Source organism: Desmodus rotundus, chromosome 3 (assembly GCF_022682495.2).
Source record: "Desmodus rotundus isolate HL8 chromosome 3, HLdesRot8A.1, whole genome shotgun sequence".
In the NCBI taxonomy this organism is placed as follows: Eukaryota; Metazoa; Chordata; class Mammalia; order Chiroptera; family Phyllostomidae; genus Desmodus; species Desmodus rotundus.
The window spans coordinates 97,462,624-97,480,089 of record NC_071389.1 but is presented as its reverse complement, the minus strand read 5'-3'; the positions used below and the strand labels follow the sequence as shown (position 1 = coordinate 97,480,089).

General features: G+C 39.5%; 1 pseudogene; it reads right to left on the bottom strand.

Annotated features, from left to right (window-relative positions):
• Nucleotides 1-15,747: 15,747 nt before the first annotated feature.
• Nucleotides 15,748-17,222, bottom strand: LOC112297625 (zinc finger and BTB domain-containing protein 24-like; annotated as a pseudogene).
• Nucleotides 17,223-17,466: the final 244 nt, after the last annotated feature.

Here is a 17,466-nt window from a genome sequence, read left to right as displayed (position 1 = left end):
TTCCTCACTTAGTTGTATTTTTTCTGGAGCTTTGAAGTGTTTTGTCATTTGGGCCTTTTTTTTTTTTTTTTTTTTTGGTGCATCTGTTACTTTAAGGGGCAGAGCCTTAAGTGTTCACCAGGGCGGGGTAATGCTGGTCACTGCGCTGTGACGCTGTATGTGGGGGAGGGGCCGAGAGGGAGCAATGGCGCCTGCTCCCCTCTCCACCAGATTTCAGTCTTTCACTCTGCTACCCTCAGTCAAACTGGGCCTCTCTGGTGCTGATTCCCCGTGTGGGTGGGCTTGTGCACGCTCTAGGCCCCTGTGGGTCTCTCCACCGACCCCTCCTGTGAGGCTGGGAGTTTCTCCAGCTGCCACCCCAACCCCCACGGGTGTTTTCAATCAGAGGTTTGAGGCTTTATTTCTCCGAGCTGGAGCCCTGGGTTGCTCGGCCTGCTTTGCTCCCTGCCGTTCGTCCCGGTTTATCTGTGCACGAATGTGGGGCCGCAGGGTCTGCTGCTGGTCAGACTGCTGGCCCCATTGGTCCCGCACTCTGCCAGTCTCAGTCCCGCCTCAGCAACTCGAGTCCTCTCCACCCCTCCTACCGGTCTGGATGAATGTTTATATTTTATCTCCTTGGTGTAGGACTTCCTTGCCGTTCGATTTTCTATTAGTTCTAGTTGTGCAAGGAGGCACAGTGTGTCTACCTACGCCTCCATCTTGGTTCTCCCCGGACTTTGGGATTTTAATGAAGACATTGTGTCATGACTCTTAAGTCTGTATAACTTTTGAATAAACAATTCCTTTCCTTTTCACCAATCTCTGACATGGAGAGCTATAATTCCCTGTCAGCGGGCAAGGCAAACCAATACAGGGGGGCCCCAGGAGAACGGGGGTGGGAGAGAGGTCCATTCAGTAACATTGTGCGACCCCTTCTGTGGTGACCATCATAGGAGACCACATGCACAGTTGCTTTAAAGTAATACAACTACTTGTACATATGCAATAAAAAGCCCACCAAAACTAGCCAGGAAAGATCCACCCTATAAGAATAGAATCCCTCCAGCCCATGATGTCAATCTCTGCTTGGAGTTGGACTGCTCCCATGTTCTCTGCTATGAACTCTGTGTGTTCGGTTCAATTCTTTGTCCCAATCACCAAGAACCTGGTTACCTGTGCCCACCTGTGACATTATAACATTTCAGCTTACAGAAGTTTTCACAGAAACACTGTACTTTCAGACACTGGGGAAAACCTATATAAACTCATAATGAACTATTATTCAGATATGAAAAGGAAGGAAATTCTGACATATAATACAACATGGATGAGTCTTGAGGGCATTACTTTAAGTGAAATAAGCCAGTCACAAAAATATGAATAATGTATGATTCCACGCATATGGGTACCTAAATTACTCAAATTCATAGAGACAGAAAGTAGAATGATGGTTGCCAGGAGTAGGAGAGAGAAAGAAGTGAAAATTTATTGATTAATGGGTATAGCATTTTAGTTTTGCAAAATGAAAAGTTTTGGAGTTTGGTATTACAACAATGTGAATAAACCTAACACCACTGAATTGCACACTTTCTTTTTAAATAGATTTTGGTTACACTATTACAGTTCTCCCATTTTTTCTCCCCCTTATTCCCCTCCACCCTGCACCCCCCTCCCACTCGCATTCCCCCACCTTAGTTCATGTCCATGGGTCATACATGTAAATTGTTTAGCTTCTCTATTTCTTATACTATTCTTAACCTCCCATCTATTTTGTACCTACCATTTATGCTTCTTATTCCCTGTACCTTTCCCCCATTCTTCACCCCTCCCCCTCCCTGCTGATAATCCTCCATGTGATCTCCATTTCTGGGATTCTGTTCCTGTTTTTTTGTTTGCTTAATTTATTTTGTTTTTGTTTTTTTAGATTCAGTTGTTAATAGTTGTCAGTTTGTGGTCATTTTACTGTTCATATTTTTTATCATCTTCTTTTTCTCGGATAAGTCCCTTTAACATTTCATGATGAACTCCTTTAACTTGACCTTATCTGGGAAGCACTTTAGCTGCCCTTCCATTCTAAATGATAGCTTTGCTGGATACAGTAATCTTGGATGTAGGTCCTTGCCTTTCACAATTTGAATACTTCTTTCCAGCCCCTTCTTGCCTGCAAGGTTTCTTTTGAGAAATCAACTGATAGTCTAATGGGAACTCCTTTGTAGGTAACTGTCTCCTTTTCTCTTGCTGCTTTTAAGATTCTGTCCTTCTCTTCAATGTTGGGTAATGTAATTATGATGTGCCTTGGTGTGTTCCTCCTTGGGTCTAACTTCTTTGGGACCCTCTGAGCTCTCTGGTCTTCCTGGAAGTCTATTTCCTTTTCCAGACTTGGGAAATTCTCCTTCATTATGTTTTCAAATAAGTTTTAAATTTCTTGCTCTCTCTCTTCTCCTTCTGGCACCACTATGATTCAGATGTTGGAATGTTTAAAGTTTTCCCAGAGGTTCCTAAGCCTCTTCTCATTTTTTTGAATTCTTGTTTCTTCATTGTGTTTTTGGCTGAATATTTATTTTTTTCCTTCTGGTCCAAATTGTTTATTTGAGTCCCGGTTTTCTTCCTGTTGCTGTTGGTCTCTTGTACATTTTCCTTGATTGCACTTTGCATAACCTTCACATCTTCCTCTATTTTGTGACCATACTCAGCCATTTCTGTGAGCATCCTGATTACAAGTGTTTTAAACTCTGCATCTGATAGGTTGGCTATCTCTTCATCTCTTAGTTCTATTTTTGGAGTTTTGATCTATTTCATTTGGGCCTTTTTTTTTTTTTTTTTTGTCTCAGCATGCCTGTTACATTCTAAGAGGTAGAGCCTTAGGTATTTGCCTAACGCTCCATGGGTGGGACAACCCATGTCTTTGTGCTGTGGTGCTGTATGTGGGGGAGGGGTCCAGGAGGGAACGATACCACCTGGCTTGGCTCCTGGCTGGCTTTCAGTCACTTCCCCTGCTATCCACAAGCAAATTGGGCCCTTCTGCTGCTGATTCCAATGTGGGTGGTTTTGTGTATGTTCTGGGCCCCTGTGGATCTCTCCAATGAACTCTCCTGTGAGGCTGGGAATTTCTCCCGCCACCACAATCCCCACAGGTTTTTATAGTCCTATGTTGCTTGGTCTGTCTTGCTCCCCACTAGTTTCTCCCTGTTTATCTGCACGCAAATGTGGAACTGCCCAGTCCACCAGGCACTGTCTGACCCGGCCTGGTCCTCCAGGTGCTGCCTTGCCACGAGTCCTCTCCACCCTGGCTGCCCATCTCCACCCCTCCTACCAGTCTGGATGAATGTTTGCATAGTTTAAGATGGTTAATGTAATATATTTTGTATATGTGTTTTACCAAAATTAAAAAAATAACAAGCCCTGGCCAACGTAGATCAGTTGGTTGAAGCATTGTCACATACACCAAAAGGCTGAAGGTTTGATTCCTGGTCAAGGAGCCTATGAGAGGCAACCGATCGATGTTTGTTTCTGACATCAATGTTTCTTTTCCTTTCTCTCTTCCTCCCTTACCTTTTCTCTAAAATCAATAAACATGTTTTTAAAATAAACAAATAAGTAAATAACAATAAGGCAGTAATAATAAAGAATGATCTCCATGATATATTTTAAGTAAGGAAATAAAACAAGGAAGAAATGTTTATTTTAGTATGCTACTTTTTGGCTGAAGATAAAAGGGAGACACCACATAGACACACACTCATACACATGCACATTTACATTCACTTGCTTGTATATGTAGAAATATCTGGAAAGGTAAGATATACAAGGAAGTACTAACAAAAATTGAATCTGTAGAGGTACTAGGTATTAAGAGTGGGGGTGTCATGCACATAATCTATCTTTCCTTAATGGAATACTATAGATTTATTAAATATTTAAGTTATGCACCCACACAGAGAGAACCAACTCTCTTCAATTTTAGTATAAGTCCTTGATTTTATCTATATTGTTGGAAAATATTTGCTGTTTTTTGTGAATGTACATATTTTGCAATTGAAACAGCATATAAATCACATTGACCAGCTTAAAACTGGTTCTGCTCCCTTAAAGCAGATCAGCGATTAACACAACCCTTGTTATTTTCCAGAGAGAGCACTGTGCATGTGCTACCCCTGTTTTCCAGTTAAATCCACAACCAAAGTCTCCCTGATCCCTTTTCAGAAACAAAGGGTCTGTTATCCAGGAAGACCTGGTGCTGAAACCGCTTATCATAAATAACCAAGTTTGAAGGTCCTCCAAGTATAACTTGCCCTACCAGCACACATATGCATACCTGGTACCCCTAACTCCTTAAAACCCTTCCACTGTGTGCCATCAGGAAGCTTGGGTTTTAAGCTTCTGCAGCTCCCTGTTCTCCTTACTTAGCACCCTCTAAATAAAGAGACTAATTTCTCCATGGCAAATCTCAGTGTTCAGTGTTGGGCTCTTCTGTAAGCCGGGAGGGATGAACTCTTATTCATTTTGGGTAACCATTTATATAAGTGGTATCATGCCATAGATCTCATGCTGTCTCTTGCTCTTTCACTCAATACTATGTTTAAACAACCATCTTTATATGTTTATTTTACTTACTATTTTAGGATTGTAAAGTATTGTACAGTAGACCACCGCCTCCATATTGCCATGGAGGTGGACACCAAAGTTACTTCCAACCTTGCTACCACAACTAATGCTTAGATGAACATTCTCATCTTGTGTGCATGTTTCTCTGAAATGTAAACCCAGAAATGGGATTATTGGGCCATAGTTATAGGTTTTCATTTCTCTAAATTCTGCTGATTGCTCTCCAGGATTTCTATGTTATTCTACACTTGATCCTAATTTAAATAAAAAAGATTTTGTGATGCCTTTAAAAAGTAGAATATTCAAAATGAATTGCTATGTGTTAGGCATCTAGCCTCATAAATAAGTAGCATGTAAATATCCCAAGCAACACTCACTGCTTTGGCCTGTAAGCTTTCCTGCATTTCTTTCCAACTGACAGTCCCATTTATGCATCAATATATGCTTTCTGTTGATATTCCACAGTCATTCTGATCCTTCAAAATTATTATTGTCTCCTTAAAGCACTTGTACCATTGTCATTCTCTGGCTTTCCTGTTTGCTCCCTGGGATTCCTGTGATATTGATTCACTTTATCTATGGTGCTGGTATATCTGTGGTATGGCCCTTAGCATCATTCTTGGGGCCAAAACAAGGAATTCTCAGAATCCTGAGGGTCAGGTGTCCAAGGCAGAAACATAAAAGTTTTTAAGACTTATACCTAGTCCCTGCTTTTTGTGTTGACAAGAAAGGTCAGCCCTGGCCAGGTTGGTCAGTCGGTTAGAGCTTCATTTCATATACCAAAAGTTGTGGTTTTATCCTAGGTCAGGGCACATACCTAGGTTGTGGGTTGACCCTGGTTTGGGGTGGATACAGAAGGCAACAGATTGATGTTTCTCTCTCTCTCACTCCCTTCCTCTCTCTCTAAAATCAATAAAAAAGGTGTATTGTTGGGAAAGAATTTAAAAAACAAGAAACAGGCCTGGACCAGAGGATATTGCACAGGATGTGGCAGGGTGAAGGACAGCTTAGCTTTTATAAATATCCCTAAAACTTTACTCTTTTGACCTGTACATGAACCATCCCATTATCCACTCATCACGAGTCAAGAAAGTCTCATGAGAATCAAGTCTGACTTGACTATATCCCCTGGGGATTTACATCCCACTGTATCATTACCGGGAAGGGGCTAGTTATACCACTAATGAATGGTATGTATGCACATATTGTACATACATATAGAAAAACACTGGAAAGAATGTATAAAAATGTTAATAATGACTTCTTCTGAGTCATCTTTGCACTTCTTTGTATGTTACAATTTTTTAACTTCAGTTACATGGAATTGGTTAATCATAATTCATAGCTTCTGACATACTTTCATCATTAGTTCACTAATGGCTTGCTTTTAGTTGTCTTGTTAGGTCATTGATTATTTAAATAATGTAGAAAGAACCCATAAAACACCACTTAAAATAAAAACTATGTCCTTCATAAAAATTCACATAAATTTATGATTATGAACTGGAACCATTTTCCTGCCTTCCTCCATCAAAGACATCTATTATTCTAAATTCCTTGTTTGTCATTTTTCAGCTTCTATTTTTATAGTTTTATTGCATTTATATAAATTCTTGAACATGCACATATCTGCAAGCAAGCAATTAAAATTTATGTTAATTCAGTATAACTTTATTTATTTTTTATTTTAAAATTTTTTATTGTTATTCAATTACAGTTGTATCCCTTTTCTCCCCATCCCTCCACCCTGCCCCAGCTGAACCCACCTCCCTCCCCCACCTCCACTCTCCCCCTTGATTTTGTCCATGTGTCCTTTATAGTAGTTCCTGTAATCCCCTCCCCTCAGTATAACTTTATTAAAATGTATTTATAAAGGGAGGGATGTGGGTTTGACTGGGGTGGGGTAGAGAGGTGGGGAAAAAATGCAGACAACTGTAATTGAACAACAATAAAATAATTAAAAAATTGAAAAAATAAATAAAATGCATTTATAAAATCTATTAGAATTTATCACTTAATATTACATTTCTAAGATTCATTAATATTATTCCATGTTGCTATAGTTAATTTTTTGATCACAATTTATTAATTTATTCTCCTGTCTGGAGATACTTGAGTTGTTTCCAGGTTTTAATAATTGTAAATAGTACTCCTATTAATATTAATATTTTGAACATGTTTACTGTTGTTTATATGTATGAATCTCTCTTGAGCATTAATATCTTGAGTGAATAGATGATATGACCAAAGTATTTACACTCCCACCAGCAAAGTCTAAGAGATCGTGAAGATGCACATCCTCTCCATCACTCGGTGGTAAGCTCACTTTTTTCTTTTGCCAATAATGTGGTATTTCAATTCCCTAATCAGTAATTATAAGAATATATGTTTCTTCATGTCATTTGTGGGTGATATGTGTTTCATCTTCTATGATGAGTTTGTACATCATTTGCCTATTTTTACAGTTTTGTTTGTGCTTTTCTTGTTGATTTAAAAGAGATCTTTTCACTTGTGATACTATGCTTTTTTCAGTTGTTAATTGTGAACATCTTCTTCTAGTTTGTAACTTGTCTTTTCACTTTCTTTAAAGTGTTTTTTACAAACAAAACCAATATTAGTACAAATTTATCCATTTTCTCATTAATACTTAATGTCTTAGGCATCTTTTCAAAGACAGCTTTCACACCAAGTTTTAAATGATATTCCTTTCTCCCTCACTCTCCCTGTCTCTCTCCATCTATCTATCTATCTATCTATCTATCTATCTATCTATCACCTATGGGGGACCACCCCTGTATGAGAAATGGGGTCTGTCAGGTTCCCTCATCCCAATATCTGGGCAACTAAGAGAAGCAGCATTCCTATAACTTTGAGAATGGGCCTGATAAGCAGCATTTCATAATCTCGAGTGGGACCACGTGCAGAATCACACTTTATTATATAATATCTTGGCATCCTGCTGGCTTTGTGAGCATCCTCCAAACCAAAATGGAGGATCTGGAGAAGATCCAAGATGGTGGAGGAATAAGTGGAAGCTACACTAACCTTCTTCCAGGACCAATTAGGAATTACAACTAAATTCTAGAGAAATCATCCAGAGTAAACAACTAAACAATAGCAGGAAAGAAGCCTTATAACCACGGACAATCAGGAAAAATAGCTTCACCACAATGTGACTGGTACAGAGCACAGAAAAGACATGAGAGGGCTACCACAAGCAGCATCTGAAGTGCCAGAGGAATATTTCAGAGGCTGGGGCAATTCCTACTGTGAACTGTGGTGTCTAAACCCCAAGCTGGGAAACCCAGCATATAGCATCAGAGCCAGAAAGGAACCAAGATAATATCCAGTTGTGAAAAGTGGCACCACTCCGGGTGCAATAGAAGAGGAGATGCGTACCCATGTACACTATGGCACCCACAGTAGCCACGGTGGCACACCCACCCTGTGGGGATGTCTGGCTTGCTAAAAGGAAGGCAGAGACATACCTGCAGAGGACAGCAGCAGCGCTCAAGGAGTCAGCAATGCCCAGAAAGACTTAACTCAGTGGGGGAGCCAAACTACCCTGAGGAGACTCTGAGAGTCCCTAGCATCTAAGACAGGAAAGAGTGAAAAGGTGATGTGTGAGTTGCCACTAATTGGTGCACCTCAAGAACAGCACAAATGGTGGACTGAAGGTGTAGGCCGGGTGCAGAAGGGCACTGGGGGCCCGGCAGTGAACTGAGGAACTGGGCTGGAGGCTGGGCAACTGCGAAGTGTGCACTCAGACCTGACCCCCAACCCCGCAAAACCACAGGAAGGGAGAAAAGTGAAACCAATCCCCCATCAGCCCTCTGTAGCCAGGAAGACCAGCAGAACTGGCTTGGGAAGTTTAAAGCCATCAGGTTTGTTCTTTTTTAAATTCTCCCTTCTTTTCTTTCTTTCTTTCTCTTTTTATTCCTTCTTTCTTTCTTTTAAAAAATTTTTAAAGTGTATTTTTTATTCCCACAAGTGAGACAATAAAAACTGGAGCTGTGAAAGGACCAGAGTTAGACCCAAAGAGGGGTCATCCCAACAACTGAGACAGTGAGACAAATTTCACTTTGCTATTCCAGAGAACTTGCAAGTTATTCTATATTTGTATTATTATTTTTTCATTACTTTACATCTTTTATTTTATTATTTTATTTTATTTTATTTCTCTTCTTTCTCTTTAGTCTTCTTCACATGGTTTTCTAAATTGCATTGTTTGAGTGGTTTTCCTTGTTCTCTCTTTCATAGTGTATTTTTAATTTTCATTCTGTTGCTTCACTCGTGTTCCAATAGTGTACTACTCTAGGCTGTGTACTTCCCACTCTTGTTACTCAGATCACATAGATGCTGTCATATGATTGTTGCTCCATTACTATTGCAAGTAACTGCTGTTCCATACAATTGTAAATACTACACAGCACCCCTCCTGGGTCTTAGCTCACTTCACTGTTTCTGGAACTTTATTACTGTTGTGGTTAATTCTATTCTCTCACACTCTACACCTATTTTCTATCATTTACTCTCACTTTATCTCATAATCTAACCACCCACAAGCTCACTGCTTTCTAGATCCAACTCACAATCCTTCCCCTGCTAACAAGAGTCTTATCTTTTTTCCACCCTTTCCAAAAAGTGGCTGGATGGGTGAAATATCATGGTTAACACTATACATATCCAAAGGATCTCCTATCTCTTCTCTATGGGTTGGTACTTTAAATACTATAGAATACACTCCCACTGTCAAAATCCATTTTGTCTTCCCCTTCCAACTGATCACATAAAAGAGTAGGTGGGAGCTAAGAACACCAGTATACCTGCTGGAAGAGGAAATCCACCAACAAAGGAACCACCAACAGATAATAATGGAAGAAGGTGAAGGAGTGAGTGGAAGATACACTAACCTCCACCCAGGACCAATCTGGAAATACAGCTACAGAGTGGAGAAATTACCCAGAACAAACAACTGAACAATAGCGAGAGAGAAGCCTTATAATTTTGGACACACAGAAGAACCAGCTTTGGCACAACCAGTCTGCACCTGCACAACAGCATACAGGATGTGGTTGGCAGAATGACCCTCAGTCAACCAGCTGGAGGGAGGGACCCACCAAAGAATGACCCCAAAACAATCAAATCCCAAATACATCCAGAGAGCCAACATAGAGGGCATCCCAAGAGCAGCAAGTTCAGGAGATCAAGGAGACAAAACCACTGAATCTCATAGGTCTTTTACCATAGAAGTTCACACCACAAACCCAGGGAGTCAGAACAGATTAATTTAAGAAGCAGAGGCTAACAGGAAGAGTCTCACAAACAATGGGAAGACAAAGAAACAATCACCAAATGAAAGGAAAGGAAGAAGCCTCAGACAGAATGCTAAGTGAAATAGAGACAAGTCAAATATCAGATATTGAGTTCAAAGCAATGGTTACAAGGAAGCTCAATGAACTCAGAATTACCAAGAACTACAAGGAAACTACGATGACCTCACTGGAAACTATATCAATATGAAAAAAAAATAGAAACTATCGATGAGGGCCAAGAGGAAATGAGAATACAATCTCTGAATTGAAGAACACAATAGAATGAATCAAAAGCAGGCTAGATGAGCAGAGTATTGAATAAGCAAGCTGGAGGACAAGGTAGGAAACAATACCCAGAAAGAGCAAGAAAAGGAAAAGAGACTTGGAAAGAATGAAGAGGCGATAAGGGAACTGCAGAACAACATGAAACGTAATAATATCTGTATAATAGGGATACCAGAAGGAGAAGAAGAAGAGCAAAGGATAGAAAACCTGTTTGAAAAACTAATGATGGAAAACTTCCCTAATTTGATGAGAGAAAAAGTCACACAAATCCAGGAATCACAGAGAGTTCCAATCAAGAGGAACCCAAAGGGGCCTACTGCTAGACACATCATAATTAAAATGGCAAAATTCCAAAACAAAAACACAGTCTTCAAGGCAGCAAGAGAGAAACAGGAAGTAATATACAACGGAGCCCCAATAAGGCTATCACCTGAAATCTCAATGGAAACACCCCAAACCAGAAGAGATTGGCAAGGAATACTTGAAGTAATGAAAACCAAAGGCCTACAACCAAGATTACTCTACCCAGCAAGGCTCTCAATTAAAATGGAAGGCCAAATAAGGAGTTTCCCAGACAAAAGAAGCCTTGAAGAATACACCTCCTCCAAACCAGCTCTGCAAGAAATGCTAAAGGCACTGTTTTAAGAACAGGAAGAAAAACAGTGAGAGAGAGAGGAACACAGGTACAAAAAAAATGCCATTGAATAAGTACCTATCAATAATAACTTTAAACGTAAATGGATTAAATGCTCCAATCAAAAGACATAGAATAGATGAATGGATAAGATCAAGACCCACACATATGCTGCCTATAAGAGACCCACCTCAGAACGAGACCCACCTCAGAGCAAGACCTACACAGACTGAAAATGAAGGGCTGGAAACAAATATTCCAAGCAAATGGACAGGAAAAAAAAAAGGCGAGTACCAATACTCATATCAGACAAAATAGACTTCCAAAAAAAGAGCCATCAAAGAGATCCAGAGTGTTACTTTATAATACTCAAGAGAAGAATCCATCAAGAAGACATAAACATTGTAAATATATATGCACCCAACATAGGAGTACCCAAATACATAGAGAAAATCTTGGAGGACTTCAAGAAAGATATTGACAGCAACACAATTAGAGTAGGGGATTTTAACACCCCACTGTCAAAAAGAGATAGATCTTCAAAACAAAATATCAACAAAGATATTTGCAGCATTGAACAACTTCCTAGATCAAATGGACTTAAGAGATATATAGAGAGCCTTTTATCCTAAAGAAGGAAAGATACACATTTTTTTCAAGTGCACATGGAATATTTTCAAAGATAGACCACATGATAGTACACAATAAAAGCCTCAAAAAATTCAAGGATATTGAAATCATATCAAGCATTTCTCTGACAATACCTTTCCAATCTCTGACAACAAGGGACTGAAACTAGGAACCAACCTGAAGGAAAAAATACAAAACACTCAAAATTATGGAGATTGAATAGCATGCTATTAAACAATGAATGGGTCAAGAACGAGATTAGGGAAGAAATCAAAAGGTTTCTGGAAACAAATGAAAATGAACTCACAACAATACAGAACTTATGGAGCACAGCAAAGACAGTCCAGAGAGGGAAGTTCATAGCAGTACAGGGCTACCTTTAAAAAATAGAAATATTTCAAATAAACAGCCTAACTACAAGAACTCAAGGGACAAAAACAAAGAGAGCCCAGAGCAAGTAGAAGGAAGGAAATAACCAAGATCAGAGCAGAATTAAATGACATAGAGACTAAAAGCACAATTCTAAGGATCAATAAATCCAGCAGTTGGTTCTTTGAAAAGATAAACAAAATCAACAGGCCTTTAAGTGGACTCGTTGAGAAAAGAAAAGAGAGGACCTAAATAAACACAATCAGAAATGAAAGAGGAGAGATTACAACTGATACCTCAGAAATAGAAAGGATTGTAAGAAATTACTATGAAGAACTATATGCCACGAAATTTGAAAACCTAGATGAAATGGACAAATTTCCAGAAATATATAATTTTCCAAAACTGAGTGAAGAAGAAGCAGAAAGCCTGAACAGACCAATAACAACTGATGAAATTGAAGCAGTAATCAAAAAACTCCCAACACACAAAAATCCTGGACTGCATGGTTTCACAGGAGAAATTTATGAAGCATTTAAGGATGAACTAACTCCTATCCCTCACAGATTATCCCAAGAAATCCAAAAGAAGGAATACTGCCAAACTCTTTTTATGAAGCCAGCATCATCCTAATCCCAAAACCAGATAAAGACGTAACAAAGAAAGAAAATTTCAGGCCAATATCTCTGAGGAACATAGATGCTAAAATCTTCAACAAAATATTGGCAAACCACATCCAGCAATACATTTAAAAGATCATATACCATGATCAAGTGGAATTCATCCCAGGGATGCAGGATGGTACAATATTCACAAATCAGCAAACATAATACATCACATAAACAAAAGGAAAGAGAAAAATCACATGATCATATCAATAGCTGTGGAAAAGCATTTGATAAGGTACAGCACCAATTTATGATGAAAACACTCAGCAAAGTGGGAATAGAGGGAGCATTCCTCAACATAATAAATGCCATATACGAGAGACCTACAGCTAACATCATACTGAATGGGCAAAAACTTAGAGCTTTCCTACTAAGATCAGGAACAAGAAAAGATGCCACTTTCACCACTCCTATTCAACATAGTATTGGAAGTCCTAATACAGCAATCAGACAAGAAAAAGAAATAAAAGGCATCCAAATTGGAAAGGAGGAAGCAAACCTGTCATTGTTTGCAGATGACACGATAGTGTACATGGAAAATCCTATAGACTCCACCAAAATACTACTCGACCTAATAAATGAATTTGGCAAAACAGCTGGATACAAAGTCAATATTCAGAAATCAAAGGCATTCTTGTACACCAATGATGAAACATCAGAAACAGAAATCAGGAAAAAAATCCCATTTGAGGTAGCAAAAAGAAAAATAAAGTACCTAGGAATAAACCTAACGAAAGAGGTAAAACACCTGTACTCAGAAAACTACCCAACACTGAAGAAAGAAATTAAGGAAGATACAAACAAATGGTAGTATGTACCATACTCATGGATTGGATCAATTAACATCATCAAAATGTCCATACTACCCTAAGCAATTTATAGATTCAGTGCAATTCCTATTAAAGTACCAATGACATATTTCAGAGATATAAAAGAAACATTTCAGAAATTTATATGGAACTATAAATGACCCTGAATAGGTGCAGCATTTTTGAGACAGAAGAACAAAGTAGGACAGATCACAGTACCTGATATCAAACTGTATTACAAGGCCACTGTAATCCAAACAGCCTGGTATTGGCATAAGAACTAACACATAGACTAATGGAACACAATAGAGAGCTCTGAAATAAACGCAAGTATCTATGGTCAGTTAATATTCAACAAAGGGACAGCAGCAGAAAATGGAGTAAAAATAGGCTCTCCAACAATTGGTATTGGTAGATCTGGACAGCTACATGCAAAACAATGAAACTCGATCTCCACCTTACACCATACCCAAATATAAATTCAAGGTGGATAAAAGACTTAAACGTAAGTAGTGACACTATGAAAGTCCTAGAGGAATACATCTGCAGGAAAATCTCAGACATTCCACACAGGAATATTTTCACTGACATGTCCCCTAGAGCAAGGGACATAAAAGAAAGAATAAACAAATGGGATCTCACCAAAATAAAAGCTTCTGCTTGGCTAAAGAAAACAGCATTAAAATGAGAAGAAAACCACCTATATGGGAAAACATATTTGCCAATGAAACCTTGGACAAGGCTTTTATCTCCAAAGTATATAAAGAACTCACATGACTCCACTCCAGGAAGACAAACAACCCAATTAAAAAATGGGCAAAAGACTTGAACAGACACATCTCCAAGGAGGAAATACAGAAGGCCTAGAGGCATATGAAAAGATACTCAGCATCACTAGCCATCAGAGAGATGCAAATTAAAACCACAATGAGATACCTCTTCACACTGGTCAGAATGGCTTTATAAACAAATCAACAAACAAATGTTGAGAGGATGTGGATAAAAGGGAACCCTAGTGTACTGTTGGTGAGAATGCAGACTGTTGCAGCCACTGTGGAAAAGATTATGGAATTTCCTCAGAAAACTAAAAATGGAACTGCCTTTTGGCCCAGAATTCCACTATTGGAATTATATCCTAAGAACCCTGAAACACTAACCCAAAAGAAGCTATGCATCTCAATGTTCATAGCAGCACAATTTACAATAGCCAAGTACTGGAAAGAATCTATGTGCCCATCATTAAATGAGTGGATCAAAATACTATGTTATATTTACACAATGGAATACTACACAGCATAAAGAAGGAGCTCCTACCATTTGGGACAGCATGGATGGAACTGGAGAGCACTATGCTAAGTGAAATAAGCCAGGCAGTGAGGGACAAATATTATGATCTCACCTTTAACAGGAACCTAATCAACAAAAGAAAAAATCAAGCAAAATATAACCAGAGACATTGAAATTAACAACAATCTGACAGTAATCAGTGGGGAGGTGGGAGGGGTTAATGGGTGGAAAGGTTTTCAGGAACAATTATAAAGAACACATGGACAAAACCAAGGGGGTTGGAAGGAAGGGAGGGAGGTGGGTTTGGCTGGGGTTGGGGGGTAAATGCAGACAAGTGTAATTGAACAACAGTAAAACAATTTTTAAAAAAGAGTAGACATAGAAAAGCTATAAGGGCTGAGAGGATTAGTGGAAATCTCCCACATGGAAAATAAGAGAGAAAAGATAAGCGAGTTAGAGGATGTGTCCAAGAAGTTCAACAGTGAAGTAACAGGAGTTCCAGAAAGACAATAGAGAAAACAGAGAAGAGAAATCATCTATGAAATAATTCCAGGAAACTTTCTGGATCTGAAAGATAGGAGTTTCCAGAGAGTTCCACTCTAACATGATTCACTGGAAACTTTCAGAGTACCAGGACCAAAGGGAAGCTCCTACATGCTACTTTTCCTTAAACAATCTTGTAGACTAACTATTTAACTCTTTACACTATGCTGTATTACAGCTCAACAAATATTTCTCAAGTCTCTGCCTTGTTCAAAGAACCAGAATTCAGGGTTCTCACCCATCTTAAAAACACCAAGGCTCCAGACAAATCAGGACCTCTGGGGTGGTGGCCCAGGCACTGGTAGTTTTACAAGTTCTCTAGGTGGTTCTAAGGCGCAGCCAGTTTCAAAATCACAGTGCTAGGTGTGCTTGGTCAGAGAACAGCAAGCTGCAAGATGACAAGACTTAAGCACTAGTCCATATACATAAGCTTACAATTAAATTGAGGGGTATTTAAGTGGTAACTACAATTGAACCCAAAGCAGAGTGAGTTAGTGTATGTATAAGAGAAGACTCAAAGGAAGAAGGAATTCTGGCTAGGACTGCAGTGTCCAATATGGTGGCCATTTATATTAACTTAAAATAAAATAAAAATTCAGTTCCTCAGTCACACTTGTCACTTGTCAAGTGCTCAAAATCCACATATGGCTAGTGGCCACCACATTAGGCAACCCTTTATCTAATGATGATATTACCATCATCAGAGAAGGGTCTCTCAGCCAGTACTGGGCTAGAGAGACCAAAAAGAAGACATTAACAGCTAGATTACAGCTTGATGGCTGAGTGAGAAAGCTGTCCACATAGACCAAAGGCATAGCTATGGTCAAGATGAGGAACGTTCAAGAGTCAGAAAGCAGATAAATTTGGCTAGAGCTTTATACCTGGACATTATATCCTTGAACCAACAACTACAAATAAGAGAGGTTCTGGAATCAGGCTACCTGGGTTCAGATTTAAGCTTTCTAGGACTTGGTCTCTTAATTTGTCTAACGGGGATAATATAATCTATTTCACAGGGCTCTTGTGAGAAGTAAATGTAATAATATTTATAACGGCTTTATGGCAATACCCATGACCTAGAAGTTACACAACGAATCTATTATTATCATTACTTCTGCAAAACACATTGCAATAAGCTGTGAGAACATAATTACCTGTGTGGCTCCTCTGGTGGATTGCTAAAAAGTGATTGTACTTGAAGACTTTGCCACAGTCTTTACAACAGGGCCAACCAGACGCTTTCTCCTACCACAGACCCTCTTGGCTGAACCCTGGTCTTCTTCATCCCCAACAAGTTTGTAATCTTTAAGTTTGATGGACCTCTGAATCCTCCGCTTTCTGTACCAAATCTGGTGGTCCTGTCCATCCTGGGTCTTAGGATCACAGTTCTCATCTTTTTCAGCAAGGGTTCCCTCCCTTCTACCTAGCTCACAAGTAGGCTCAGGTTCTCCCATTTCTTTTGCTGATGTCTGTTCACTCTGTATACCATTGTCTACCTCTTTAACCACAAAGTTTTGTCTGTTCTGAACTGAATTGTTTACTCTCATCTATATTTCTTCCTCTGCAGCCAGTTCTGATTTCCCTTCCTGCAAACTGTTGACTTTTCTTGGTCTTCCTCATTTCCACTTCAACAGATCATTTTTCATATTAGAAATAACAACCACTGGAGCACCAGGTGTGTTCAAAGTCACAGGCTTTGGGGAACTATGATTATTTTGAAAGTCTGTATATGCCTTTACCAGGTCATAGACTTTTAAGAACTGAGCAGTAACCAGGATTTTTTCTGTACTTTTCTTACTGACCTGGAGACAATCTGTGTAGATGAACTCTAGCAGGATACCAAATGTGTCGGCTACCATGCCTTCCAGCATATAAGTGGACTGGCTGATCTCCCCCTCTTCAGCAAACATCTTTGAGAAGTATTCACAACTAGCAGCCAGTAAGACTTTGTGGGCCTGGAAATGCACATTCTCCACAAATAAAGTAATGTCACAGAGAAAGCCTTCCCCTGGTCCTTGAAACTGGCCAGGACAGTGTTACTGTGAGTGTCTGAGTGTACAACAAGGGGCCCAGAAGGCTCTGATGATGTTTCTGCCATTTTCTTTAGAAGACAAGAAAAATCAAGCCTCTCGGGGCTTCTGGTGAAGTGTGGATCATGGCCAGCCCACCCAACAGCCTGGCGGGTGCACCCGCAGCAAGTTCTCCCTGGTTTCCAGCTCGCTGGGCCTGCCACTGGGGTTTCTGTGCCGCTGGTGCTTCGGCTCCTCTGCTGCCTCAGATCTCATCTCAAATTTTAATTTTTCCCAATCTTAGTGTGTTGTTTGTTCTTTTCTCTTAGTATT